This window comes from Fistularia commersonii, chromosome 18, assembly GCF_037954325.1.
Source record: "Fistularia commersonii isolate RoL2024-O1a breed Wild chromosome 18, RoL_Fcom_v1.0, whole genome shotgun sequence".
In the NCBI taxonomy this organism is placed as follows: domain Eukaryota; kingdom Metazoa; phylum Chordata; class Actinopteri; order Syngnathiformes; family Fistulariidae; genus Fistularia; species Fistularia commersonii.
The window spans coordinates 715001-742103 of record NC_141301.1 but is presented as its reverse complement, the minus strand read 5'-3'; the positions used below and the strand labels follow the sequence as shown (position 1 = coordinate 742103).

General features: G+C 49.2%; 1 protein-coding gene across 3 annotated transcripts in view; it reads left to right on the top strand.

Moving 5' to 3' along the window:
- The window catches only part of LOC147224032 (leucine-rich repeat and fibronectin type III domain-containing protein 1-like protein), a 102910-nt gene that overhangs the window by 11757 nt on the left and 64050 nt on the right, over positions 1-27103 (top strand). For all 3 annotated transcript variants that reach the window (XM_086165047.1, XM_086165046.1, XM_086165048.1), the window contains exons 2-3: positions 4729-4793; positions 19907-20027. The gene's annotated coding sequence lies outside the window, so the exon portion shown is untranslated. The remainder of the gene's footprint in view (positions 1-4728; positions 4794-19906; positions 20028-27103) is intronic.

Sequence of the window (27103 nt, the reverse complement as noted above, 5' to 3'; positions counted from 1 at the left end):
TTGTTGCTGCCGTGGTTTTGGTCGTAGCTGGTGGTTGTTTCTTTTGTGTTTGTTGTTGTTTCTGCACTTGTAGCTTATGTTGCTTTTACCGTGGTTGTTGTTGTTGTTTGTTGTCACACTGATTCTTGTTTTCGTTGTCGTGTTTGTTGTTAGTTTTGCGTTTGTTGTTGTGCTTGTTTTGTTGTTGTTGCCATGGCTGTTATTTGTGTTGTTGTCGTTACTCTGTGTTGTTGTCTTTGTTGTTGTTGTATTTGTTGTTGCTGTTTGTGGTTGTTGTCGTCCATGTTGCTGCTGTTGCTGTTTCTTTTCTGCTGTTCTAACAGTAGCTGTTGCTTTTGTCGTTGTGATTGTTGTTTTTTTGCATTTGGCATGGCGTTTGTTGTTTTTGTTGTTATTCTGCCACAGTTGTTGTTATTTTTGCACTTTCTGTTGCTATGTTGTGATTGTTGTCATCTCCCCGCTTGCGACTGTTGACATATTTTCTTTTTTGTTGTTGTTGTTTTTTTTTGCTGCTGTTGCTAATGTTGCGATGCTTGTGGTCCAACTGTTGTCGCTGTGGTTGTTGTTGTTTTTGCGTTTGCTGTTGCCATTTTGAGCTGGTCGTCGCTGCCGCTGCCGCTGCCGCTGCCGCTGCCGCTGCCGCTGCTGTCCGGGTCGTCTTGCTGCCGTTGCTTTAGTTTTTGCGGCGGGAACCTCCTCCCAGGTTTCCCGCCGCCTGTCCGCCCCCAGAGCTGCATGCGGTCGCCGTGACGACGGCAATCAGAGCCCCCGCCACGGTAACCGACTGTGACGAAAGGATGGAGGAAAACCCGAACATTCATAAACAGAATTGGGGTGTTGAACTCGGTGAGGCTCTCAGCTGAAGCCTGGAGATGCAGGAGGAGAAACATCAACACACACTCACACAAATCACACTGTTATTACACTGTAATAGCGCACGGTGTTATTACACGGTAATAACACTGTTATTACACGGTAATAACAGTGTTATTACGTAATAACACTGTTTTTACCATGGGGTGATATAGACCCATTGTGTGTGTGTGTGTGTGTGTGTGTGTGTGTGTGTGTGTGTGTGTGTGTGTGTGTGAAGCAGAGCATGGCTGTGCAAGAGCATCTGTGCTTTACTCTGAATAATTAAGGGTTATTTATATACGGCCCAACACACACACACACACACACACACACACACACACACACACACACACACACACACACACACTCACTGTGTTAAGTGCGGTTGACCAGGTCGTGAGTCACACACTCTGTGTTTCTAATCGTTCCTGGAGGTTGTGCCTCACCTGGCTGCTGGGATTAGACGGATGACCGCCAAGATCATCTGCTGGGATTAACACGGGTTATTGTCCACATCTGGATTACTTAAATCAGGATTATCAAGATAATTGGGATTATGTGAATAATAATGAGGACTATCAGGATTATTATGATATAATGGATTATCAGGATTATGTGAATAATCAGGACAATTACGATTATTGGGATTATCAGGGTTTGTAAGTAATCCGGATAACAAGGGTTGTTAGGATTATATGAATAATCAGTATTATGAGGATTATTAGGATTATCGTGGTCGCTGGGATTATCCTTAATCTCACCCAGATCTGCTGATCCTGAAGATCGTGATCCGAAATCCTGGATTATCGTGAGAAGACTTCTCCACCATCAGTGTCTGTTGAGGGACATGACTTGCTAAGTGGCTAACATTAGCTAAGCTAAGGTCAACCTCAGGGTCAAACTGGTCCTTCAGAGAGTAGATGGACCTTCCTCAGATGTTCGATGGACACTCCTCAGACAGTAGATGACCTGGTCCAGAGGTTCCTCACTGTGCTGCTGTTGCAGATGTTCCTTCTGGCCACCTCCAGGTTCTGTCATCCACTGTGAGTTCTGGTCTCCAAGAAGAACCTTACAGTTCCTTGAAGAACCGTGTCAAACCCAGCTGGACTGGAGACTGGTCCTGTTCTTCAGCTCTGAAAATATCTCGCTTGTCTTCTTCTTCTTCCTCACCTTCTTCACCACCTCCTTTTCCTTCCAAGCTGTGAAAACCTCATCTTCTCCCTCCTCTCCTCGTCCATCCAACTGTTTGTCATCCTCCACCTCCTCATCCTCCTCCATCTCCATCTTCATCTCCACCTCCTCCTTTGAAGACAAACCTTCTTCTTCTCCTTTGGTCCTTTACCTTCAGGGTCTCCACAGTGACTCCACCATCTCCATCTCACCCTATTCTCTGGATCCTCCTCTCTCACACCAACTTCCTTCATATCTTCTCTCACCACGTCCATCCATCTGCTCTTTGGTCTTCCTCTAGACCTCCTGTCTGGCAGCTCCATCTTCAGCAGATCCTCTCCATGGTTCGGACATGATCAGAGGAGTTCACATCCAAAGCATCTTGGTGATCACTTTGTCTCGGTCATACATGTCCTGCACCCTGTGACAAATTCTTCTTCTCCTTTGGGCTTTTTTGTAGAGCATCTCCCCACCTTTCCCTTCCTCCAGGCTGATGTTCTTGTATCTCCTCGTGCCCATGACACCTTTGTCTCCAGCTCTTCTCCACGTCCTTCCACGCTCTGGACTGTTGACCTCAGTACGATGTGAGCAGGATGTGTTTCAAGAACAAATGTAAAATAGATTTCTAATAGAGAATCCTGGTCATGAATGAAAGGCTGCAGCCTCCCGTTACACATGATGATTATATTGTTATTATTATTATTATTGTTATAAGAATCAACATTATTAGAACTAGTTTATAAACTCAGCATGAGGATGTTTTTTATTATTTTACCTCTTCTCTTGGAATAAGAATGATGACTATTTTTGAAATATGATTATAATTATCATGTATATTCATCATTTGAGTAGGAATATTATTTTATAAACAGTAGCATTATTATAATTATTATAGTCGTTGTTTTTATTTTTATTATTTAAAATGATGACTAGTGTTATTTATTCTACTATATATTATTATTATTATTCTATATTTCCTGTATGGAAATTATTTAATGCCATTTAAAGCCACACTATTATTGTTATTGTTATCAGCATTATTATTATTATTATTATTATTATTATTATTATTATTATTATTATTATTATTGTTACTGTTATTATAATTATTTCTTTAATTTCTTTTCTATATTTTGATGCTGTGCTCGTCTTCATCTCTCCTGGTCAAATTAAACCTCCACCTGTCAGCCATGTTGCCGTTGCCACGGCGACCCCGTTGACCTCTGACCCCGCCCGGGAGCGGGGGATCATTAGCAACCACCTCATCGCTGAAGCGGGACCCCAAAACCCCCTCATCTTCACATCTGTGATCTCATGCCCTCTAACTTCCTGAGTCACACACACACACACACACACACACACGCACACACAAACACGCACACACACACACACAAACTCACACACTCCAGAGGCTTTTATTTTCAAATTCAGTCCATAAGTCGGTTTGATGTCACTTTCATTTCCCGTTGGCCACTTTTGGACGTTGTTCGATGACTGACAGGCGTGTGTGTGTGTGTGTGTGTGTGTGTGTGTGTGTGTGTGTGTGTGTGCGCGCGCGCACTCAGTTTGTTGGAGTAATCACATCAAGACTGAGCATCTTCTTCAGATCACTGCTCTTTGCTCTGCAACGTCAACTCCATCTGACGCCTGGGGACAAGCACACACACACACACACACACACACACACACACACACACACACACACACACACACACACTCCTGAAGTGCTACATGAGGAGGGAGAGTGTGAGAGATGCTGGTCAGAGAGACAATTTCCCATTTGCGGACTTTTGAATCATTCATGAAGGGAAAACACACATTCACATTCACACACACACACACACACACACACACACACGCTCATGCATGCATCGCTGCTCTCAAAACTCACCTCAGACACACACACCACCTCCCAGGACTCACACGTACTGACAGCAACACACAAACATTATACCAGCCATTTTAGAAGTTTGTGTGTGTATGTGTGTGTGTGTGTGTGTGTGTGTGTGTGTGTGTGTAGGTATGTGTGTGTGGATACCTGTCAGGGACGCAGTTGGGATGTAAAGTGTGTGTTTTCTGACATTAAAGGGTTAAAAATAGCGCGGCAGGGAAAAAAAACAGTCATTCTGGTGTGTTTTCTTTTTATGAATTTTTTTTATTTGAGTTTTCTGCGTGTATGTATGTGTGTGTGTGTGTGTGTGTCTGTGTGTCTGTGTCTGTGTGTGTGTGTGTTCCTTCCGTTCACCGCTGTACTTGAAGCTACACAACACCTTCATCAGCACAAAGCGGGCGGCCATTAGCGCGGACGCTTTGATCACACACACACACACACACACACACACACACACACACACACACACACACACACACACACACACACACACACACACCTTTAAAAGGGTCCTGTTGTTACAGGCCATTAGATCGCAGGGAGAGACCGGTGGACCAGATCAGACCAGGTTGAGCCAAAAGCCTGGATTTTAAAGCTGATCAATAATCAATTAACTTCACCAATCAATGAAAATCAATTGGGACAGGAAGGGCGGTGCGCTGCGTCCTCCTGAGTCAGCTGATAATGGGCGTGTAACGTGTACGAGGGCCGAACAGATTAAAAGGAAATAAATACATGCCGTGGTTTCCCTTTGATCCCTTTGATCCCTTTGATCCGGAGTCCCTTTGATCCCTTTTGTTTGTTTGTTTCAGGAAGCGACCGGACGCCACTTCCTGTTTCGGGCGCCGTCGTCCTGAGGAGACGCCGCAGCCCAGAGGTAAGACCCGCCCCTCCCTCCTGGGGGCTCACGAGTATTATGGGATGTTGCTTCACCACGGGAACGACGGGGGGGAATGGCGCCGCCTGTCATCATGGTTACGGCCAACACGTGTCACGGCTGCAGGGATTGGTTGTTTGGAGAGACAGAGTACTTATAGTACTTTCTGGAGTACTTTAGGGGACTTTGTGGACGTTGTAAGGTACTTCCTTTGGTATCCAAGGTACTTCCTGCATTTAAGGTACTTCCTTGGGTATCTAAGGTACTTCCTGCATTTAAAGTACTTCCTTTGGTATCTAAGGTACTTCCTGCATTTGAGGTACCTCCTTTGGTATCTAAGGTACTTCCTGCATTTAAAGTACTTCCTTTGGTATCTAAGGTACTTCCTGCATTTGAGGTACCTCCTTTGGTATCTAAGGTACTTCCTGCATTTAAAGTACTTCCTTTGGTATCTAAGGTACTTTTTAGCATTTCAAATTCTGTCTTTGGTCTTTTGTCTACTTCCTTTGGTATTCAAGGTACCCTCTTTCGCATTGATTGTACTTCCTTTAGCATTGATTGTACTTCCTTTAGCATTGATTGCACTTCCTTTAGCATTGATTGCACTTCCTTTAGCATTGATTGCACTTCCTTTAGCATTGATGGTACTTCCTTTAGCATTGATTGTACTTCCTTAACATTGATTGTACTTCCTTTAACATTGATGGTACTTCCTTTAGCATTGATTGTACTTCCTTTAGCATTGATTGTACTTCCTTTAGCATTGATTGTACTTCCTCTAGCATTGATTGCACTTCCTTTAGCATTGATGGTACTTCCTTTAGCATTGATTGTACTTCCTTTAGCATTGATGGTACTTCCTTTAGCATTGATTGCACTTCCCTGATTTGAGACCTCAGTGAATGAGTGAATGGATGGATGGATGGAAATAACATTACAATAACTACTGATAATAACTTGTATATAGTACCTGTCAAACTGCAGTATTTTCCCTGGAGAGTGCAGTACTCTGCGGGGGGGTAATCCAATCCCAGGCGAGGTGCCTGGATTAAAGTGATCAGATTACAAGGAGCAGCTTTTATTTTGAAAGGATTAGCAGGTGTTGTCGTGGATAACGCCGGGCTGTGATTGGATCCCGAAGCCTCTCCGCCGGCTCGATCTGATTGGCCGATGATCCGTCGTACTTCCTGTACTTCCCGGGAACATGAATATGGAAGCCGCCGCTCGCCGCCGGGCCTCGTCTCGTCTTTATCCTGACTAATTAGCGCCAAAGGATCTCCTAATCACCTCCTGCCTCCGGGCCTCCACCGGGAGGAGCCGGTGAACGTCTGAGGAACGTCTGAGGAACGTCTGAAGAAGGTTCTGCTCGCTCTCAGAACCCGCGAGGACACACACGAGAAAGCTAAGCTTCACTGGCACGTTTCGTCCACAAGAATCCCAGATTCGGACTGATCCTGATCCAGGATCCACCTGCCCTCCTTAATCCAGATTAAGGTGTCCTAATCCAGATTAAATATGATGGGCTGGAGTGTGTGGAGCTCCTCAGCCAGCCAGGTCATGGAGAATCCTTGTCCAAATCTTCTTGAGGTGGCAACTGGACTTGAATTTCGTGCCTTGAAGTCTCATCTCAGAGGGTTCCTCGGCTCTGAGGAGCTTCCAGGTTTGAGCAGGTCCACCTGATGGTGGCTGGTTATGGAAAGGGAGGAGTTGATGGGCAGAAACCAGGTCTGAGGGGGTTGCAATGCTAACGAGGTTGTTATGCTAATGCTATTGTTATGCTAACCATGTTGTCTCATGCTAATGGTTGTTGTTATTCTAACAGGTGTGTTATGCTAATGGAGTTGTTTTGCTAGCAGGGCTGTTACGCTAGTAAGGTTGTTATGCTAACAGATTTTTTTATGCTCACATGGTGATATTATGCTAGCGCAGTTGTTATGCTAATGAGGATGCTATGCTAATGCTGTCGTAATGAACAGTGCATTAGCGTTCGCTAGTCAGGAGCAACTTTGGTGGATTACCTGGACTGGTTTGTGAAAGGATGAAGCTAAAGAAAGGAGTGAAGCCTGATGGATCTCATGGTGGATCTTTCCTGGTTGTTTGGAGGCTTCAGAAGGTCATGATGTTAGAGAAAGGTTGTGTCTGAAGACCCTCCTTCTTCTGTTTGGACCAAGAGGGCTTCTGTGACTCCTCTCAGGAACATCTGTCTTCTCTGGACACAATATGGACCTTGCGGTCTTCAGTGGAGCTGCCCTGGTCCTCCAGGTGGAGGTGGAGGTCCCAGTCCTGCCCTGAAGCTTCTCCTGTGATGGACCATCTGTCTGCAGCAGACACCTTCTCACCTTCTGTCCCTGGGGTCACGTTAAAGGCTGTTTGTGGGATTTTGTTTTTTTTTAACACACACACACACACACACACACACACAGGAACCCTGGTGAGTCTACTGGGAGTCTTTGATCTTAATGAGCCTCGTTAGCTACCATGGCAACTTGCGGCTGATTGGACGACGCCGGGCTGCCGTGGGGATGCAGAGCAGATTATGGATCTGCCATTGATCGGGATGGATCGCTGATCGGTGATTAATTCCTTCCCTCTCACACACTCGCTCCGGATTAGCGGGTTAAAGCAGCGGCGTCTCCACCTGTCCGGATTAGGATCGTTCCAGTTTAATCCAGATTAGGAGCCGCCGTCCGTGGACGGATGAGGGCTCCAGAGAGACTACATTTGGATCCTGCTTTGATTTAATCCAGATTAAATAAACCTCAGGTTCACTAAATCTCAATTTGAAGTTTCCCTTGACTGACACGAGTCCTTGTAATCCTAATCCTGAGCCCCTCGTTGCTGATAATCTGCTCTGAATCCGACCCCTAATCCCAGATTAGCGCCCGTTTCTCCGAACTTCTTGCAGAGGAAGTGGAAACTCAAAGCGGCGCCGGTTCCCGTCCAGACGGCGTCCTGATGGCGTCCTGATGGCGTCCTGATGGCGTCCTGATGGCGCCGGCTGGACGGCAGGAGGGCGTCGGCGAACGCAGCGTCGGGTTAATGGCGACGAGCCGGTAATAAATGTGTAATAACGGCGTAATCAAACATGGCGGGAAAACGGGCGCCACAATTCTGTCTCTTCGTAACGCCATCGGTCCGAGCCCCCCCCCCCTCGCCGTCGTGACCCCTGACCCCTGCCGCCGCCGCGCCCATCAATCCGCCGCGGTTCTGCGCGTCTGTTGCCGCGGGCGACAAACTGTCAGCTGGCATGTTTGTCCAGCTGCCGCCGACAACATCCGACAACGCTAATAGGCTTTAAACGCTCGGCAGACAAATCCGCCGCCGCCTCCACCGCCGCCGCAGACGCGTGACAACAGCAGACGAGCGCCGCCGCCGCCGCCGCCGCCGCCGCCGCCGCTCAGATAACGCTGACGTGCTATTGGTCTAATTAATTAGCCGCCGCGGCTCCTGCATGCTTGGATATGATCTGTACGCTAATTACCGCTTTGCCGCAAACACGGCGGCTGCACACGTGAACATGCAGGACACGCAGGTGCGTGTATGGAGATACTGCAGTACCTCGGGTACTTTACACAGTAATACTGCAATACTTAGCAGTAATACCTTCCCTGGAATAACAGTGGAATCACAACCGCAGGTCTGCAGTGGTACATAGCTGTTAGCCTGCTAGCTGTTAGCCTGCTAGCTGTTAGCTTATTAGCTGTTAGCCTGGTGAGCCCAGTAGCTGTTTGCTACGGAGCTCCTTCCTTCCTTCCTTCCTTCCTTCCTTCCTTCCTTTCCTCCATCCTTCCTTCCCTCCATCCTTCCTTCCTTCTCTCCTTCCTAACTCCTATGTGCTCCTCCCTCCTTCCTTCCTTCTATCCTTCCTTCCTTCCTTCCTTCCTTCCTTCCTTCCTTCCATCCTTCCCTCCTTCCTTCCTTCCTTCCCTCCTTCCTTCCTTCTATCCTTCCTTCCTTCCTTCCTTCTCTCCTTCCTTCCTTCCTTCCTTCCTTCCTTCCTTCTCTCCTTCCTAACTCCTATGTGCTCCTCCCTCCTCCTTCCTTCCTTCCTTCCCTCCTTCCTTCCTTCTATCCTTCCTTCTATCCTTCCTTCCTTCCTTCTCTCCTTCCTTCCTTCCTTCCTTCCTTCCTTCCTTCCTTCCTTCTCTCCTTCCTAACTCCTATGTGCTCCTCCCTCCTCCTTCCTTCCTTCCTTCCTTCCATCCTTCCTTCCTTCCATCCTTCCTTCCTTCCATCCTTCCTTCCTTCCTTCCTTCCCTCCATCCTTCCTCCTCCCTCAGTGAAGGTCCACAGAATGTTCTCCATCAATCCAGTGAACATTTACTGTCTCTTTTGCCATATCAGCCTCTCACACACACACTCCTACACACACACTCCTACACACACAAACACACACACACACTCCTACACACACACACACACTGGGTGTGTGTGATGGATGACTTTAATATCAGCTCTGACTCTCCTCCTGACTCCTCAGAGAGAAGCTTCATCTTCAGCACGTTCTCCACATTCACGCCTAGAACCTTCCCATCAGGGCTGGAGGTCTGCTGGAGGTGGAGGTGTGTGTTCCATCACTCACTGATGGAGGAGGTGTGTTGGTGTGTTCAGGGCAGCAGGTTTCAGGAGATCTGAGATGCTTCTGTGGACCAGGATGACCTCCGTCCATCTGAACCCAGGCAGGAGAACATGGAGAACCCAGGAAGATCATGGAGGTTGGGCTGAAGTTCACTTCTGTTCTCCTAATTCTGATCCAGGCTCAAGTCCAGGTTCTACTCAGGTGCTAGTCCAGGTTCTAGTCTCGCCTCTGGTTCTGGTCCAAGTTATGATCCTGATCCTGGTTCTGGTCCAGGTCTGTTGAAAGCCTCCCCAGATCCTCCACCTCACATCCAGGGCTTCAATCATGTGTTCCAGCAGGACCTCCTGGTTCCTGCAGAGGAGGTGCAGGCTAATGAGGAGCACACACACACACACACACACACACACACACACACACACACACACACACACACACACACACATACACACACACACACACACACACACATCATGTTGTCCTCCTGGGTCTCCATCTTGTCCCTCCTCAGTTCATTTGTTGACTGAAGTCTCTGAGTCCTGATTGGTCGAATGCTCGGATGATTGACAGCTGGTTGTGGGGGTGAAGCCCCGCCCCCTTAGAGATAGGCTCCGCCCCCGCCTGTGCAGACAATGCATGGAGACACTTCTATTTTTACTTGTTTGTTTGTCGGGGAGGAGTGGGGGGGCTCTGGACCATCTAATCCTGGAACATGGAAGAACACACTGCTGATAACACACACACACACACACACACACACACACACACACACACACACACACACTCGCACAGCTGTGCCTGCGCGAATTGAGCTGCTTGACTGTGTCAGCACTGATAAGGGCTGCATAGTGTGTGTGTGTGTGTGTGTGTGTGTGTGTGTGTGTGTGTTGGGGATCCTGAAGGCCCCCCGCCGGTGGAGGAGGTTGCCGTGTGACAGTCGGTTGACTCGCTAATAGCCGTGGAGGCTGGAGCTGTTCGGGCAACGTGGGAAGGATGGAGGAAACGAGGAGCTAGGAAAGAAGGAGGGAGGAGACAGCGTGGACCCCTGACCTCTGACCTTTGGCCCCTGACGATAACAGCTGTAATAACATAGTAATAACCATCATATTGACAAACAGGTTGTAATAAGGCGATAATAAACAGCATCTGCCTCCGAGCGGGACGCAATCAACGCGCCGCCATTCCAATTAGATTTTACCGCCATTTCACCGAACATCTGCCGGTGCCGCTCCCGAAGGGCGCCGCGGAGACGCCCCCTAATGCCTCCCCCGCCGCCGCCGCCGTAAATCACAGGAAGTGGCCTCGAAAACGACTCCGGTGCCGACGAGAAGGGAAAGAAGGCAAAAAAATAGGAATAAAATAAAACAACAAGCGCGTGAATAAACATATTATTACACAGAGATGAACACACACACACACACACACACACACACTCACCTCCCCGCCGTTTTCACGTGGCGTGTCCCTGACAGATGGCGGGTCGTCAGACTGAACGCCACGGCAACGCCACTTTACTTGTCGGGGTTGGGGGGGGGTTCGGGAAAGCGAAAGTGAGATTGAGTTTCCTGTCGCCGTGGTGACAGATAACAAGACCCCGGTAATCAAACAGCGATGCTATCACGTTCCTCGCCATCCCTCACCGCTGACAGCTGCTTGGGGGGGTGGAGATGGAGATGGAGGCATCAGGAGACGAGCAGAGGAGGTGACTGGAGATAATTGCCCTGTGTCTTTCTTCGCCCGTTAGCGTAGCACGATGAATGGGAGTCTATGGTAAGTGTTAGCCTGTCTCCATCAGGTGTCAACACCCGCTCACCTGACAGATCAGTCAGGAACCCCCCCCATGCTAATGGTCATGCTAATGTCACCACAATGCTAACTGAGAAATGATCACGCCTGAATTTGGAACGACTTTTAAAATTAGTGGTTTCCTGAAAGGAGTCCGGCTGATTGGATGCCAAAGTGCCTCCTTTCTGCCGCTGATGCCAGAAATCGAGCCTGAAGGAACCCTTGGAGGGCAGCACTTGAAGGAGGAGAGCTAACAGTTACCATAGGCTGCTGTTCATTGTGCTAAGCTAATTGGCTGAGTGTGTTTTGGCCAATAGCAGCAGGGCCGCCCTCCCCATGTGCAGAACTCCATTCAGAAATCGGTCGATTTAAGAAACGCTACGTTGCAGGTCAGATCACGGGTCAGGCGACAGCAGGAACACACACACACACACACACACACACACACACACACACACACACACACACACACACACACACACACACACACATACTGACATCTCTGCTTTTATGGGTGGATGTTTCATCGGGTTAAAATGTTGCTGAGAAATTGATCTGTGTGTGTGTGTGTGTGTGTGTGTGTGTGTGTGTGTGTGTGTGTGTGTCCGGTCATGCTGAATCAGCAGATCTTGAACCCACTGTGGTCCAGCTTCCTGAAACCCAATCGGCGAGGGAAAGGCTCGCTGCGCTCCCATTGGTCAGTTTCGCCGCCATTTCCCGGCAGCGTTGCGAAGGCGTGAACGGCAGAGGAGCTCGTTTACGTCTGTGGAACCCGGTTCCTTCTCGATGTTCTGCTTTCCACTGTTAGACAAGCCTTATCTAGCAGAACGCTAACGCTAACTCCCCCTCCTCCCTCCGCAGCGGCCGCTATCACCCAATGATTCCCTGCGGGGGGGCTAGTTGTTTGTTAGCATATGACTAGTTTTTGTTGAGCGGTTGGCTAGTTGTCTGTTTGCAGCTGGCTAGTTGTGTGTTAGCAGTGAGCTAGTTGTTGGTTTGCAGGTGGCTAATTGTGTGTTAGCAATGAGCTAGTTGTTGGTTTGCAGTTGGCTAGCTGTCGGTTAGCATATGGGTAGTTTTTGTTTTGCAGTTTTCTTGCTGTCTGTGGTTGACTCGTTGTGTGTTAGTAGTGAGCTAGTTGTTGGTGTCCTCCCAGTTGATTAGCCGACAACGAGTTGCTGGTTAGCGGTTGGCTAGTTGTGTGTTAGTTAGCGGTTTGCTAGTTGTTGATTTGACGATTGCTAGCTATGGGTTTGCATTTGACATTTTTTTTCTTCTTCTTGGCGGTAAGCTACTTCTGTCCTCCCAGAAGAACGGAGGTGAAGAACGGATGAATGAATGAAAGGATGAGGAGTGAAAGGGTGAAAGGGTGAAAAGGTGAAAGGGTGAAAGGATGAACACCCCGACCCCTGTAGGACTCAAAGGACTTTGATCTTTTCTTCCATCTTTTATGTGGAAGCCTTTGATGTCCTTTGCTCTTTGTATTGAAGATAAAAGAAGAGATTGTTTTGATAGAACCCTCACCCTTTCATCTGATGGAAGATCAATCGGCCTCAATGATCCTCCGCCGTGACCTCTGAGTCGCGGGTTGGAGGTCGTCACCGTGGCGTCTCTTCACCCCTCTTCCTTTGACAACATGGCCGCCACAAGCGTTACCGCGGTGACGCCATGCATCGGCCATGTTGGCGCACATGACTGCCGCCCCCCACACACACACACACACACACATTTTTTTTTCCCTCTTCGATGGAAATCTCAAAAAGCGGAGGCGTCCCAGTAGACGTCCGTCCTGCGGGTCGACACCCGGTGGTCCGCCAGGGGCTCGTCGGCATGGCAACCACCAGGGAGACGGGGCTATTTTATTGTCAAGAAGTAGAAGACGCATCAAAATAAAAAAGCTGGCAGCATCTGACCTGTGCATGTGTGCGTGTGTGTGTGTGTGTGCCTGTGTGTGTGTGTGTGTGTGTGTGTGTGTGTGTGTGTGTGTGTGTGTGTGTGTATGTGTGTGTGTGTGTGTGTGTCCAGACAGGGCTATGACTCTGTCAGGATGACGAATGTGTCATGCACAGGAATCTTCCTCGCCGTATTAAACAGGAAGAAGAAGTCAAGGGCGAGCTGAGAGGATAACAAAGCTAGCTTGACCTTTGACCCCTAGCGAGGAGGTCAGCGGGGGGGGCTGAGTGTGTTAGCGGTGTCGCTGTTACAACTTTATCGCGGTGTAATTACACATTTACATAATGTCACCGCATTATATCTCCGGCGTTCCATTAGCAACCGTCTCCTGGAATTTTGCATAAAATTCCTCCTGGTCGCCGTGACGACGTGAATCCATTAGCCGTGTTCTTGCCATACGGCATCACAAAGGGCTTATTACAACCTGCCATTTGCCTTCCTGCCCCGAGGAGCCCCCCCCCCCCCCCCCCGGACGGCTTTTGATGCAACGAGGAGGTGTAACTTCATCCCGTTTCCGTGACAACGGCCTTTTTTTTAATTTTTTTTTTTTAACAGCGTTCTGTTTTCTCTTCTGGCAGCAGGCGGGATTTACTGTGTCAAGAAGGATAAACACACACACACACACACACACTTGAGAGCCAGGTGTGTGTGTGTTTGTGTTTGTGTTTGTGTCTGTGTGTGTGTGTGTGTGTGTGTGTGTGTGTGTGTGTGTGTGTGTGCGTGCGATCACTGTAAACAAGTTTAACGTCTTGTGTTTTGAAACGGAAGCGTCGAGAAAATGTTAAGTATCCAAGGGAGCAGCCATCTGGTGTGTGTGTGTGTGTGTGTGCGCGCGCGCACGTGTGTGTTTGCATGCACGTGTGTGCGCGCGCACGTGTGTGTTTGCATGCATGTGTGTGTCAAGTGGAAAGCGACGTGCAGAGGAAGAGTGGCTTAATGAAAGAGGATCATGTGACTTCCTGCTTTGTTCTTTTTCCAGGAAGCTAAAACCGATCAATAAGTGATATTCAAGTATTGATTTGCAAAGAGTTTTAAAGCTTCTATTTTAAACTATTAGAAGATTTTTTTTTTAAATTACTAAAAAGAATGATGTTAGTTACCGATAATCTTTCATGACTAACTTTGCCCAGATTTTCCAAAATAAAAGCACAAATTCCACTGTTAAGAAATAAAAAGATGTAAAAACATTAAATCAAAGTTACTGTTCAAAGCAATAGAATGTGTGTGTGTGTGTGTCTGTGTGTGTGTGTGTGTGTGTGTGTGTGTGTGTGTGTGTGTGTGTGTGTCATTAGAGGAAGAACACACACACACACATTCAAACAGACAAACACACATACTCAATTTTACATTCAACATACAGACAAATGGACATACACACACACACACACACACACACACACACACATACAGTCATAGGCAGAGACACACACACATTAATCAAAACAGAAAAACACAAATACACACATTTCCACACATACTGTACATATATATGCAGACACACACTTTCAAAAAGACACACACTATTTACACACACCATACAGACAAACCTACAGACATAGAGATATGCACACACACACACACACACACACACACACGTGGCAGACTGTCAATCAGCGTGTTATTGTCAGCTAGCAAACAAAGGCGTCTCATTTTCTCTCCATGCTAATAATTCCCCCCCCAGGGGCGCCACTGAGCAGCGGGACGCCAACGCTGCTGATACTTTTCAATTAGCGCTGCCCCCCCCCTCACACACACACACACACACACACACATATGCGTTGCCATGGTGATACGCCGGCAGAAGACGTGGGGAAGGCGGAAAGCGCGGCTTGTCAGTCGTCCATATTTAATGCTGACAAAGCCGCGGCGCCGGCCCGTCAAGCCGCCGCGCAGCCTCGGGGGCGACGGGCCGTGAAGGCCCTGATTGGTCGACGCTCGCCGAGCGGCGGCGGCCATGTTTGTTTGTGTGTTTGTGTGCGTCCGACCGTCCGACCCGCTCGGGTTTGAAGTGAGGGCCAAGACGTGACTCGGCAATAATCAGCATCATCATCTTTCCTCGTAAAATAATCATGACATTAATGTTATTCATTATAATTTAAGTACTCAGATCAGCAGTACTTTTGCCATGATTAAGTACTAGTGTCAGTACTTTTAGCATCATGAGCATGAACATCAATACTTTTAGCATGAATAAGAGCTGGCATCAGTACTTTTAGCATTAATCGGATTAGCATCACAACTTTCATCCTGAATTAGGCTAGCATCAGTACTTTTAGCATGACCTGCATTAGCATCATACCTTTCTTGTGAATATGAGCTAGCATCAGCACTTTTAGCATGACCTGCATTAGCATCATACTTTTCTTGTGAATATGAGCTAGCATCAGCACTTTTGGCATGAACGAGTACTAACATCAATACTTATGGCATGAATATTTGCGAGAATTATTACTTTTGCATCAATGAGTACAGCTACAATACTTTTAGCATGAATAAGAGCTGTCATCAGTACTTTTAGCATTAATCGGATTAGCATCACAACTTTCATCCTGCATTAGGCTAGCATCAGTACTTTTAGCATAACTTGCAGTAGCATCATACTTTCTTGTGAATAAGAGCTAGCATCAGCACTTTTGGCATGTATGAGTACTAACATCAATACCCATGGCATGAATATTTGCGAGAATTATTACTTTTGCATCAATGAGTACTAACTACAATACTTTCAGCATGAATAAGAACTAGCATCTATACTTTGTCCATGAATAAGAGCTAGCATCAGTACTTTTAGCATGAATGATAACTAGCATCAATACTTTTAGCATGAATAAGCTGGCATTAGTACTTCAGTACTTTTAGCATGAATAAGAACTAGCATCAATACTTTTCTTATGAATAAGAGCTAGCATCAGTACTCTTAGCATGAATAAGAGCTAGCATCAGTACTTCAGTACTTTTAGCATGAATAAGAACTAGCATCAATACCTTTCTTATGAATAAGAGCTAGCATCAGTTCCTTTATCATGCATTGAGCTAGCATTCTCTCAGAACGTCCGGCATGAATAAATACATCAGACACAAATAAATGAATATTGGATGTTTCTTCCCTCTGCTTTGATCAGTCAAAGAATCAATATTAACTGATTGATTAATGATTGATTATCGGCTCTGACAGGCCTTTTATTCTGGAGGACTCTTTGCCCCCCCGAGCCTGCATGCGGCTGGTCGGATGATTGACAGCCGGCCCGCCGGGTTAAGCCCCGCCCCTCCGGTGGTTCCATGACTTCCTGTCTTCGGCGGCGCTGCAGCGACCATATCCAGGCGGGATTCTGCTTTTTGTCCGCGCACCAATTTGCTCGGCGGCCAATCGCGGGCCTCGGATGCCTCGGTGACGCCGGTCGTCAACAGGAAATGGGCGAAAACGAGAAACCCGGCGGTCACGGCGACACGTCGGCGAGACGCGAGATGAAAGCCTGAGAGCAGAACACGAGAGTGACCTTCGCCGCCGCGGTCCTCATCTTCCTCTCCACTGAAATCAGATGGCGGCCGCGTTCATTAGCGCCGCTCCGCCGCCGGCCGCCCGACTCGCCGCGCCATCCTCGCTTCACCTCGCAACATGTCCGCCCGTCCCGTTCGTCAGTGTAATTGGAATGGACTCCCCGGTGGCGGCGCGACGGGCATCCTCTAATCGCCTCGTCTCACTGTTTGTCTTCGTCCGCTAATTAGCTCAGTTTCCGAGGGAACGGCTGAGGAGCATCGTCTTAAATGGCCTGTGAAAGTTCTATAAATGTTCTAGAAGCGTTCTATAAATGTTCCGTTAGCGAGCCGCCTCTGGCTGTACTTTCACTGGAGAAATGTGAGGCAATTATCACTTCTGGGGTCCAACGGCGGACATACATGTCACTTCCTGTGTTCGCAAGGTACCACATATGTTATTAACTGTGCCCGTCAATGACATACATGTCACCTCCTGTGGCCACCTATCACATTCATGTCACTTCTTGTACCCACTCTGTGACACACATGTCACTTCTTATGCCCATTCCTGACGTAGGTGTACATACATACATGTCATTCATGTCTCTTCCTGTGCCATTTGATGACCTATCACTTCCTGTGTCTACCAAGGGACGCGCATTTAACTTCTTGTGCCGATCTATGACGCACTTCTCACTTCCTGCGTCCACTAGCTGACACCCATCCCATTTCCCATGTCCATTTGATGCCATACATGTCACTTCCTGTACTGATACATGACACGCTTGCCACTTCATGTGTGCATCTTGGCATACATGTCACTTCCTGTGCACATCCTGGCATTCATGTCACATCTTGCGCCCATCTGGGCATACATGTCACATCTTGTGCCCATGTGGGCATACATGTCCCATCTTGTGCCCATGTGGAGATACATGTCACATCTTGTGCCCATCTGGGCATACATGTTCCATCTTGTGCCCATCTGGGCATACATGTCCCATCTTGTGCCCATGTGGAGATACATGTCACATCTTGTGCCCATCTGGGCATACATGTCACATCTTGTGCCCATCTTGGCATATGTGTCCCATCTTGTGCCCATGTGGGCATACATGTCCCATCTTGTGCCCGTCTTGGCATACATGTCCCATCTTGTGCCCATGTGGAGATACATGTCACATCTTGTGCCCATGTGGAGATACATGTCACATCTTGTGCCCATCTGGGCATACATGTCCTATCTTGTGCCCATCTGGGCATACATGTCCCATCTTGTGCCCATGTGGGCATACATGTCCTATCTTGTGCCCATCTGGGCATACATGTCCCATCTTGTGCCCATGTGGGCATACATGTCCCATCTTGTGCCCATGTGGGCATACATGTCACTTCCTGCGTCCACCGGGGAACACACACGTCTCTTCCAATGTCACGCAAACACAGTGGCGTGCTTGACGTAGACACTCACCACTTCCTGCTTCCCGCCTCCTACTTCCTGCTTCCTGCTCAGCACGCCCATCACGTCCGGCGGCGACGGTTAAACACAGATCACAGATCCTTTCTTAAAGCCGCCGCCTCTCACTTCTATTTAAGCATTTGTGTCAAATAAGACGCCGCCATGGCCGCCGTTCCCGGCCCAGGAAAAAGGATATTTGATTAATTTTCCCACTTGGGGCTCTGAGGGCCGGGAGGCCGGCGGGGGGGCAGGGGGTTGGGGGGCTTTAACTTAATTTCCTCCTGCATTTATTTCCACACTCTCCTCTCTGATAATGGGATTTTTAGCTCTGTGACAAAATCAAGGCAGACTTCAAAAGAGGGCCAGCTTACCGTGTGTGTGTGTGTGTGTGTGTGTGTGTGTGTGTGTGTGTGTGTGTGTGCGTGTGTGTGTGTCGCCTTCAGTACCGACAAACTGTCCCCATGCAGTCTTCACCATGGGGGAGAAGCCCGGAGTGGGAAGTGACCTGCTAGCCTGCTAGCTGACCTGCTAGCAAACCAATGCTAAGCTAAATGCTAAGCTAGGCTAACGATCTCAGACGCCAGCTCCATCTTGAATAGGTTCTTCTCCTCTGTGGTGACTTCATTATTTCTCACAGCTTCCAATACAATCGCGTAGGCATGAGTGTGTGTGTGTGTGTGTGTGTGTGTGCCACCTGCCTGATGCGGTGGCTCTAATTGGATTCTATGGTTGCCGTGGTGATGAGAATTGATTGGCGACAGGGACTGAAACTGAGACACAGAGGAGGTGGAAGGTGTTGGATGAGGGGCACACACACACACACACACACACACACACACACACACACACACTGGTGGTGGTACTTTCTGTGAACCAGAGGAACATTTAGAATTCCAGAAGAAATAAAACTCAGTTCGGTTCTTTATCGAGTAACGTCAAATACAGCGCGCACACACACACACACACACACACACACACACACACACACACACATACACACACACATTATTTGGGTTGTAAATGTGTGTGTAGCTGATATAAAGCTGAATAAATCCAGAGTGATACTGGAAGGTGTGTGTGTGTGTGTGTGTGTGTGTGTGTGTGTGTGCACGTTGCACATGTGTGTGTGTGTGTGTGTGTGCGTGTGCTCTTATCTCACCACCGAGCTGCACCTGCTGCTGCAGCCTGATTGTAAGCAGGTTTACAAGGCTTCATTGTGTGTGTGTTGTTATTTGTGTTGTTGTTGTTGACTGTGTGTGTGTGTGTGTGTGTGTGTGTGTGTGTGTGTGTGTGTGTGTGCTGCGCTGAAGTGAAGTGGATTTCCAGGCAGTCACCGTTACAGGCTCTTCACATGTGAAGTAGTTGAGTTTGATGTGTGTGTGTGTGTGTGTGTGTGTGTGTGTGTGTGTGTGTGTGTGTGTGTGTGTGTGTGTGTGTGTGTGTGTGTGATGGGTTATGAAGGTTAGCAGGGAAAGTCATCTGCTCTGTTGTCTGGAGGTGAGGGAGATTCAAAGAGACTAAGACTCCGCCTCACATCTCCAACTCTTGGGCCTTCATCTTCATCTTCACCTTCATCTTCTTCATCTTCATCATCTTCTTCTTCATCTTGTCCTTCAAATTCCTCCTCATCTTCATGTCCATCCTGTATCTCCTCCTGTTCCTCAGATGAAGCCGGTTGACCATCAGTTTCAAAAGAACAAAGACTAATTGTTCCAATTCCATCCTTGGATCAGAAGATCAAAGGCTCGATTGTGTTTGATCTCTTGCGGTTCAGCCTTTGATCTTTGACCCCGAGAGGTTCTCCTGCCTGGGTTCTCTCCATGTTCTCCTCACCTTCGTCTTCCTCTCCTCTTGTCTCCACAGACGTCCCGGTGAGGGTTCAGTCTTCGGGGGGTTGGCCTCCGGGTCAAAGGTCAACCCCGGACATTCTGCAGTGTGACATCATTTCCTGGGAGACGAGGTCGTGACCCCTGCCGCTGAAGAGGTTGGTGGTAGCTTTCATGCTCTTCATGTGGTCGTCACACCGTAACAATCACGTAGGATCTTCTGGGCCTGAACTCCACCTGACTCGGATCAGGGAGTTCAGGTCTTCATCAGAGTATCTTCATGAGAGACTGCGACTCGCAACCCAACTATGACTCTGCAAACTCTCACGTGGACCTGACCCTTGTTTGGAGACCCTTGTGACTCGACCCTGACTTCACTATCCAGTGAGACATTCAGAAGTTTCCTCTGCAGACTTTGACTCCAGTCCAACTCTTGGCCTGTGACTTGCAACTCCACTAAGACTCTTGGGTGACACGGAAGTCAACTGTGCTTTGCCGTTATTGACTGTGGCTTGATCCTGACATTGTTTGTAGGACTTGTGACTCGTCCCTGACTACTTCTTTGACCAGGGTACCATTCAACCAATCAGTCTTTCTCAGTGACACGTGACTCAACTCAGACCCTTTGCCCATGACTTGGAACTCCACTCTGGTTTGCCTCGTCAACTCCGACTTGATCCCGACTTTGTTTCGTGGCCTTGCGACACAAACCTGACTCTTCTTGAATGACTCGGACTCCGTTCGGTGACTCCAGTCCGACTTCGCCTGTGACCAGGACTCCATTCCGACTTTGTTTACTTTTGACTTTACGTGACCTCTTGCTCCTCTTGCTCCTCTTGCTCCTCTCGGTCCACTCGGTCCACTCGCTCCTCTCGTCGCTCCTCTCGGTCCACTCAGTCCACTCGGTCCACTCAGTCCACTCGGACAACATTCAGAATGTTGCTGGGCGACCCCAACTCTTCCCAAACTCTTCTTGAATGACTCGGATCCTGTTCGGTGACTCTGGTCCGACTTCATCTGTGACCCGGACTCCATCCCGACTTTGTTTACTTTTGACTTTGCGTGACCTCTTGCTCCTCTCGGTCCACTCGGTCCACTCAGTCCGCTCGGGCCACTCGGACGGCATTCAGAATCTTCCTGGGCGACCCCGACTCTTCTCCGGTGACTCGTGAATCGACTCGCATTGCCTTTGCCCCTGTGTGACTCGTCACCCCTCCTCCTCTTCCCCCAGAACCCGGGAATTAATTAGAATATAAACCATGTCCCGACTCGTGTCTCCTCCCGCCGACAAATTGGATCGTAAATTAGAGCCGCGGAAAAACACGTTGTTTTAGCTAAAATGGAAAAAAAAAACACCGTCACGAGTCTGGGACTCGGCAAACGTCGCTCTGATTACTTTCCGCTCCCCGAGGATTGGCGGCGGCGCTGCGGAGGTAATAACCACCGATCATGTTTATTTGATTCTCCGCCTCCTCCTCGCGTCACCGCAGTTTACCACCAATTTTCCTCTCACCATCCTTGAATTCAATTGGCTAAAATTCACGCCGTCGTGGCGGCGGCCGCAGAGGGATTGGCAGCGACGTGAGCAGGTAACGAGGCAGGACGTTCAAACCCGTCGAAGTCAAAGCCTCGTCTTCCTGCAGAAACGACGTCCTAAGCGTCCCGTGGGACTCAGCGCTGATTAGCAAAGCTAACAAGCTAACGCGTAGCTTATTAACATAAGATAAGATAAGAACAACTTTATTCATCCCGAAGGAAATTGTTGTGTCAGAGTTTCAAGCAAAACATAACAATAATAGATAATAGCAGGAAGGAGGGAGAATAAGAAATACAATAAAATATAAAGTGTCAAAGTTAAGGTGAAAGTTAAGTGTTTGAAGGTCTTAGGAAGTAGAAAATGTCCTCCTGCGGGTTCTCCGGGTTCTGCTTCCACAGTAGGAGAACATGGAGGAGGTCAGGATGAGAAGCCGGTGGTTCCCATGTGATGGTGAATGAATGAATGATGGATGAATGAATGAATAGTTTCAGGTCCCCAGAGAACGTGTGAATGACAGGGTGAATTGTTTATGGCTGACCCATGAATGAGAGGGTGAACGGCCGTATGACTTTACATCATGTGAGTGAATGAATGAATGAATGGATGAATGTCTTGAAATGACGTATGAAATACGGAGTGAATGTTTTTATATCTATATATGACCTTTGAATGAGAGGGTGAATGTCTGTGAGTCTGTACATGATGAGTGAATGAATGAGTGAATGTTTATTAGTGTGAATGAGGAAGTGAATGGCAGCACGTCTCTATAAGTGGCCCTGTGATTGGTCCAGAGGAAGCCCCGCCCCCCAGCCAGCCGGTACAGTCTCCGCCCCTGAATGCAGGATGAACGAATGAATGTCGGGGTGAAGGGGTGACGCCCCCCCGCCTGGAGCCCCTCATCTATTATTTAAGGAGGAGGCCTTTGTGGCGGCCATGTTGGATTTGAGCAGGAAACAGGAAGTGGAAGCTTCCGTGGTCGGACAGCGGAGGTCGTTTATGAATATTTAAACTGCCGCTCCCCCAGAAACAACATAGACATCACACACAACACACACACACACACACACACACACACACACACACACACACACACACACATGCTGCAACTTAATGCAGCTTTAATGGCCGCATCATTTTCGCTGCTTCGACCGGATCGTTTGAAGAAAATGGCTTCATTAGGCGGCTGTTGACATTAGCGGGCACAAACACACACACACACACACACACACACACACACACACACACACACACACACACACACACACACACACACTCTCTCTCACGGACCAGGGGGGCGTCCTCATGTATCACAACAAATTTGCGGGCAAAGTGCTGGTGGCGAGGGTGAAGGGATGAAGCGAGGAGGTCGTACAGCTGCAGGGCCAACCATCATAGCACCGACAACACGGTAATAACGTAGTAATAACGCAGTAATAACGCAGTAATAACGCAGTAATAACGCAGTAATAACGGGGAAAGGCTTCTCCAGCTTTGGCATCTTCTCTTGCTTCCTTTTCTTTTCTTCTGGTCTCCTCCATCATCTGCAGTTTAATTAAGCCCCCCCCCCCCCCCCCCCCCAAGCTCTGGTTGGTTTCCAAGTCACCACCTGACTGGGTATCTCCACATCTGGACGGCGCCGGAGAACCAGCTCTAATCTGGGGTTTAAGCCCGTAATCTCCAAAAATTACAGGGGATTAGCGGCTTCATCCCAGCGGTGTTTGCCGACGCTACGGCGGAACAGGACAGGAAGTGAAGGAAGTTGTGCTAATCTTCCCCAGAAGTCACCCGTGGACGTTCTCTGGGGTTCCTCTGCGTCCTTGGAGGAACATCTCAGACCAGAAGGAGCCCAGCTTGAAGAGTCCCACTGGAAAAGTCCATCTGCTTCAGGGAACCCACCTGGAGACGCAGGTCGTGCAGATGTTTCCTCGTGATCTTTGGGGACTTAGCATTGGCTAACGCTAATTCTCCAAAATTCATGAGTTCCGTTCTGTTAGCATTTGCTAATGCTAAGTCCCCAAAGAGAAGAACCCAGGCTGGTCCAAAGGCACAAGAGTTAGCATTAGCAGCTAACGGTGACAGAGCTTGGCTTCGAGTCGTCCATCGGTCCTGGACCTTCTGGAGCTGGTGTCTTCATCCACGGGTCAGGTGGAAAACCAGGGGAAACATCTGAGCGCCCCCCCCACCTCCACCCCTGAGGTTCTGGGTCCGACCGGCACCTCCATCTTCTCACAGGAGGAACTCGTTCCCACCGAGAAGAGAAAGGAAAGGGCTGTTTGAGACGGACGTCTCCAGCGATCCACGGCGACCGCTTCTTCTCCGTCGTTCTGGGCGGCCGGAGGAGAGGCGGTGGAGTTAATGAGGTCCACTCAGCGGGCGAGCTGGACCTCCAGACCCACGGCAGCGTGTCGGGCGCTTCCTCAGAACCCTGACGGGAAGGTCGGCGGCTTCCAGGAGAACAAAGAGAACAAAGAACATCTGCGGTTCTTCCGGTTCCTTCTGAGCAGCCGGAGCTGCCAGACCTTCTGGAAACCCTGAGGAGAACATCTGGAGAGGTTCCTCCACCCCTTTCTTTATCGACTTTCTTCCTTGCCGCCGTTCTTCACCAGTCCGTCGGTCACATCCTGGAACCAGATTCCTGATCCGGAGCTTCTGAGTCACACGATCCCGGATCATCTGATCCCGATCCCGGGTTTGATCCCCGGCGACGAGCCACGGGACGAACCATTCACGGGGGCGGGTTCGGGACGTACCATCCGCAGGCGTCCGTCTTCACGGCCATGGAGATGAAGAGGAGGAGGAGGAGAATATAAATTGCAGGACGTCGCAGTCCCGTCAGAGCTCCTCCTGGTAAACAAATAAACGTCTGCTGTGATGGATCCTGACTGACAGCAGCGGCAGGAATCAAACCGACGCTTCGTCTCCACGTGATGGATGTTTGGACGGGAGGAGGGAGATGGAGGAGGTGTAATGAACATCCCAGAACATCAACCTCCCCCTTCCACCGCCTCCTCCGCCCGTCACATTTCCATCACGTCTCCGTCCTGCCGGCCGCCGTCTGGAACGCTTCATTTCCTGGATGTCAAAGCCCAGGTTCTCCCCCAGCGGGCGCCGTGGAGTCGTCCTCAGCCTGAACCTCAGCCTGAAGGAACCTGACCATTCCTAGCACTTCATAAAGACTCCTAATTTGAAGGGTTGTTTGCTCCTCAGCATCCTCCTTGAGGACTTTGCCAGTGGACCTACAGGGGTGGAGATCCAAAGAAGCAGATGCATGGATACAGCAGTATCCCTCCCTCAGATATCGGGCGAGGAGGTCCGAGCAAGTCCACTGCTCCTCCTCTTCCAGAAGGGCCAGTTGAGGAGGCTCCGGCATCTGGATGCCTCTCGGAGGGGTTCCAGTCATATCCCACCTGGGAGGAGGAGGAGGCCCTGGTGAAGGACAAGGACACCCTGGAGGGACCGTGTTTCAGGTCTGGACTGGAAACACCTCAGGACGAAGGGCCGGACGGATGGAGGACTCTTTATTTGAAATCACAATTTTACTTGCAGAGCCTTGCACGGCAGGTTGTTCAAGCATACATGTCTGCGCCAGTGCAATTGTTCAGGCAGAGTGCGTCTGTTTGGATGATCACATGGTTAATCCTCCCTGACGGCGGGAGAAGGTCGCCTTTCAAACCCCGAGAAGTCTTAATTTGAAAGCAGGAGTTGTCCGCAGCCTCCTGGCGGAGCGCTTGTTCACTCTGAAGAGGTTTCTCCCACTCCTCACCTCACAGCGAGGTCAGCGAGCTCCGGGCCGGATGAAAAGTAAGCGGTCATCTTCAGAGGCATCGACCTCCTCCACGTCGGCGCCGACGCCGCGGGGCGCCACGCATTGATCGGCTTGTTAGGTCGGCGCCGACACAAAGCGTGTCGTCTCAACGAGGAAGAAATCCATCTGGACGGAACGAGGAGACACCTCCAGGGCTTCTCCGGATTCAGGCAGAAATGGAGATGTTTGTGTGCAAGCTGGTGCTTTCCTTCAAGATGCTTTTCCTAACGTGGTGGTACTTCTGCATCTGTTCATCCGTTCAGACCAGTGGGGGACGGGGGAGGGAGACAATTTTGGGGAACAAGAAGTGGGGCTCGGGCTGGACACCCGTCAGTCATGTGGTCACCATCATGTAGCCTACACTCCCCTCTCCAAGCGCCACGTCCGACCCCCATCCCGACAGCTCCAGCCCTTAGCTTACCCTCCCCTCCCCAGGCTACACCCCTTACACCACCCTCCCCACCGAAAGCTCCATCCCGAACCTCACCAGCGCCTTTCCAAGCTCCGCCCCCAACTCCGCCCCTAAGCCTACCCTCTTCTGCCCAAACTCCAGGGGACAACAAGTGGAGTTCGGGCTGGACACCTGTCAATCATGTGGTCACCTGCCAACCATGTGGTCACCTGTCAATCATGTGGTCACCTGTCAATCATGTAGTCACCTGTCAATCATGTAGTCACCTGTCAATCATGTAGTCACCTGTCAATCATGTGGTCACCTGTCAATCATGTAGTCACCTGTCAATCACGAGGTCACCTGTCAATCAACTGCCAACCCCTCTGTCTTGGACAGAACCCAGGTGATTGACAGCTGACAGGTCCGAGTGAAGCCCCGCCTCCAGCCTTAAAACTGGCTTCAACCGGCAGAAAACAAATGTAGACTAAAAGCCGCCCTTTCTCTGCGGGCTAATAAAGAAATATATAAATAAATCAGCAAAATGAATAAATAAAGCGTCGGCCCTGAAGTCGCCCCAAACTGAGTCTTTAACAAGTTTCCCAAATTAAAGCACAAATCAGCTTCTTCATCCATTGCAAGGTAATTTTATTTCTGCTGCCTTTTTCTGCCGGAGGAGCAAATTAAAGAGGGGTTTACAGGAGGGGAGTGCACACACACACACACACACACACACACACACACACACACACACACACACACACACACACACACACACACACACACCTAGAAATGACCACAAGCACAATAAAAGGTAAAATAATGAGCTACAAAGATTTTCTGTTTTTTTTTTCCTTTTTATTTTGACCTCAAAGTAATGCAGAGCCTGGTCGGGTCCAGGGCGGGTCCAGGACTCTGCAGGACTTTGCAGGACCCTGCAGGGACCTGGACCCTGCAGGACCCTGCAGGACCCTGCAGGGACCTGGACCCTGCAGGACCAGGTCCTGGTTGAGGCCCTGAGGTCTCCACCCTCGCACAGATTCATGATCTTTCGGTTTGTTGGTTTTTCCTCAGGTGATCCAAGAGTTGAGGGTGTTCTGGAGCACCAGGGGACAGTTTTCACCTGCCGTGTTAGCATAGCATCAGTCGCTAGGCGCTTTCATCAGCTCCTCCTTCTTCTTCTTCCACATTGTTTTGGTTTGAAGGCGTGGAGAGGAAGGAGGACCTGGAGAAGCAGCAGAGGCCCCAGGATGAGGCCCTGAGGAACACCAGGCCCAGTTTCCTCTTTTATTTGTTCATTTATTGTTTTCTTTTTCCACATTTTAGCTCATCAACACGGTGAATGTTGAACCAGGCGGGATAGTTTTCAAGAACAGGAGTGATTAAAGGTTTATTATAGATCATTCCCTGTGATACCGACTACCGGCTTCTGGTTTCTCCCCCCGCTTTCTGCAAGAATGGTATCACCCACCTCCCCCCGCTACCTTGTAAATACTGTTAC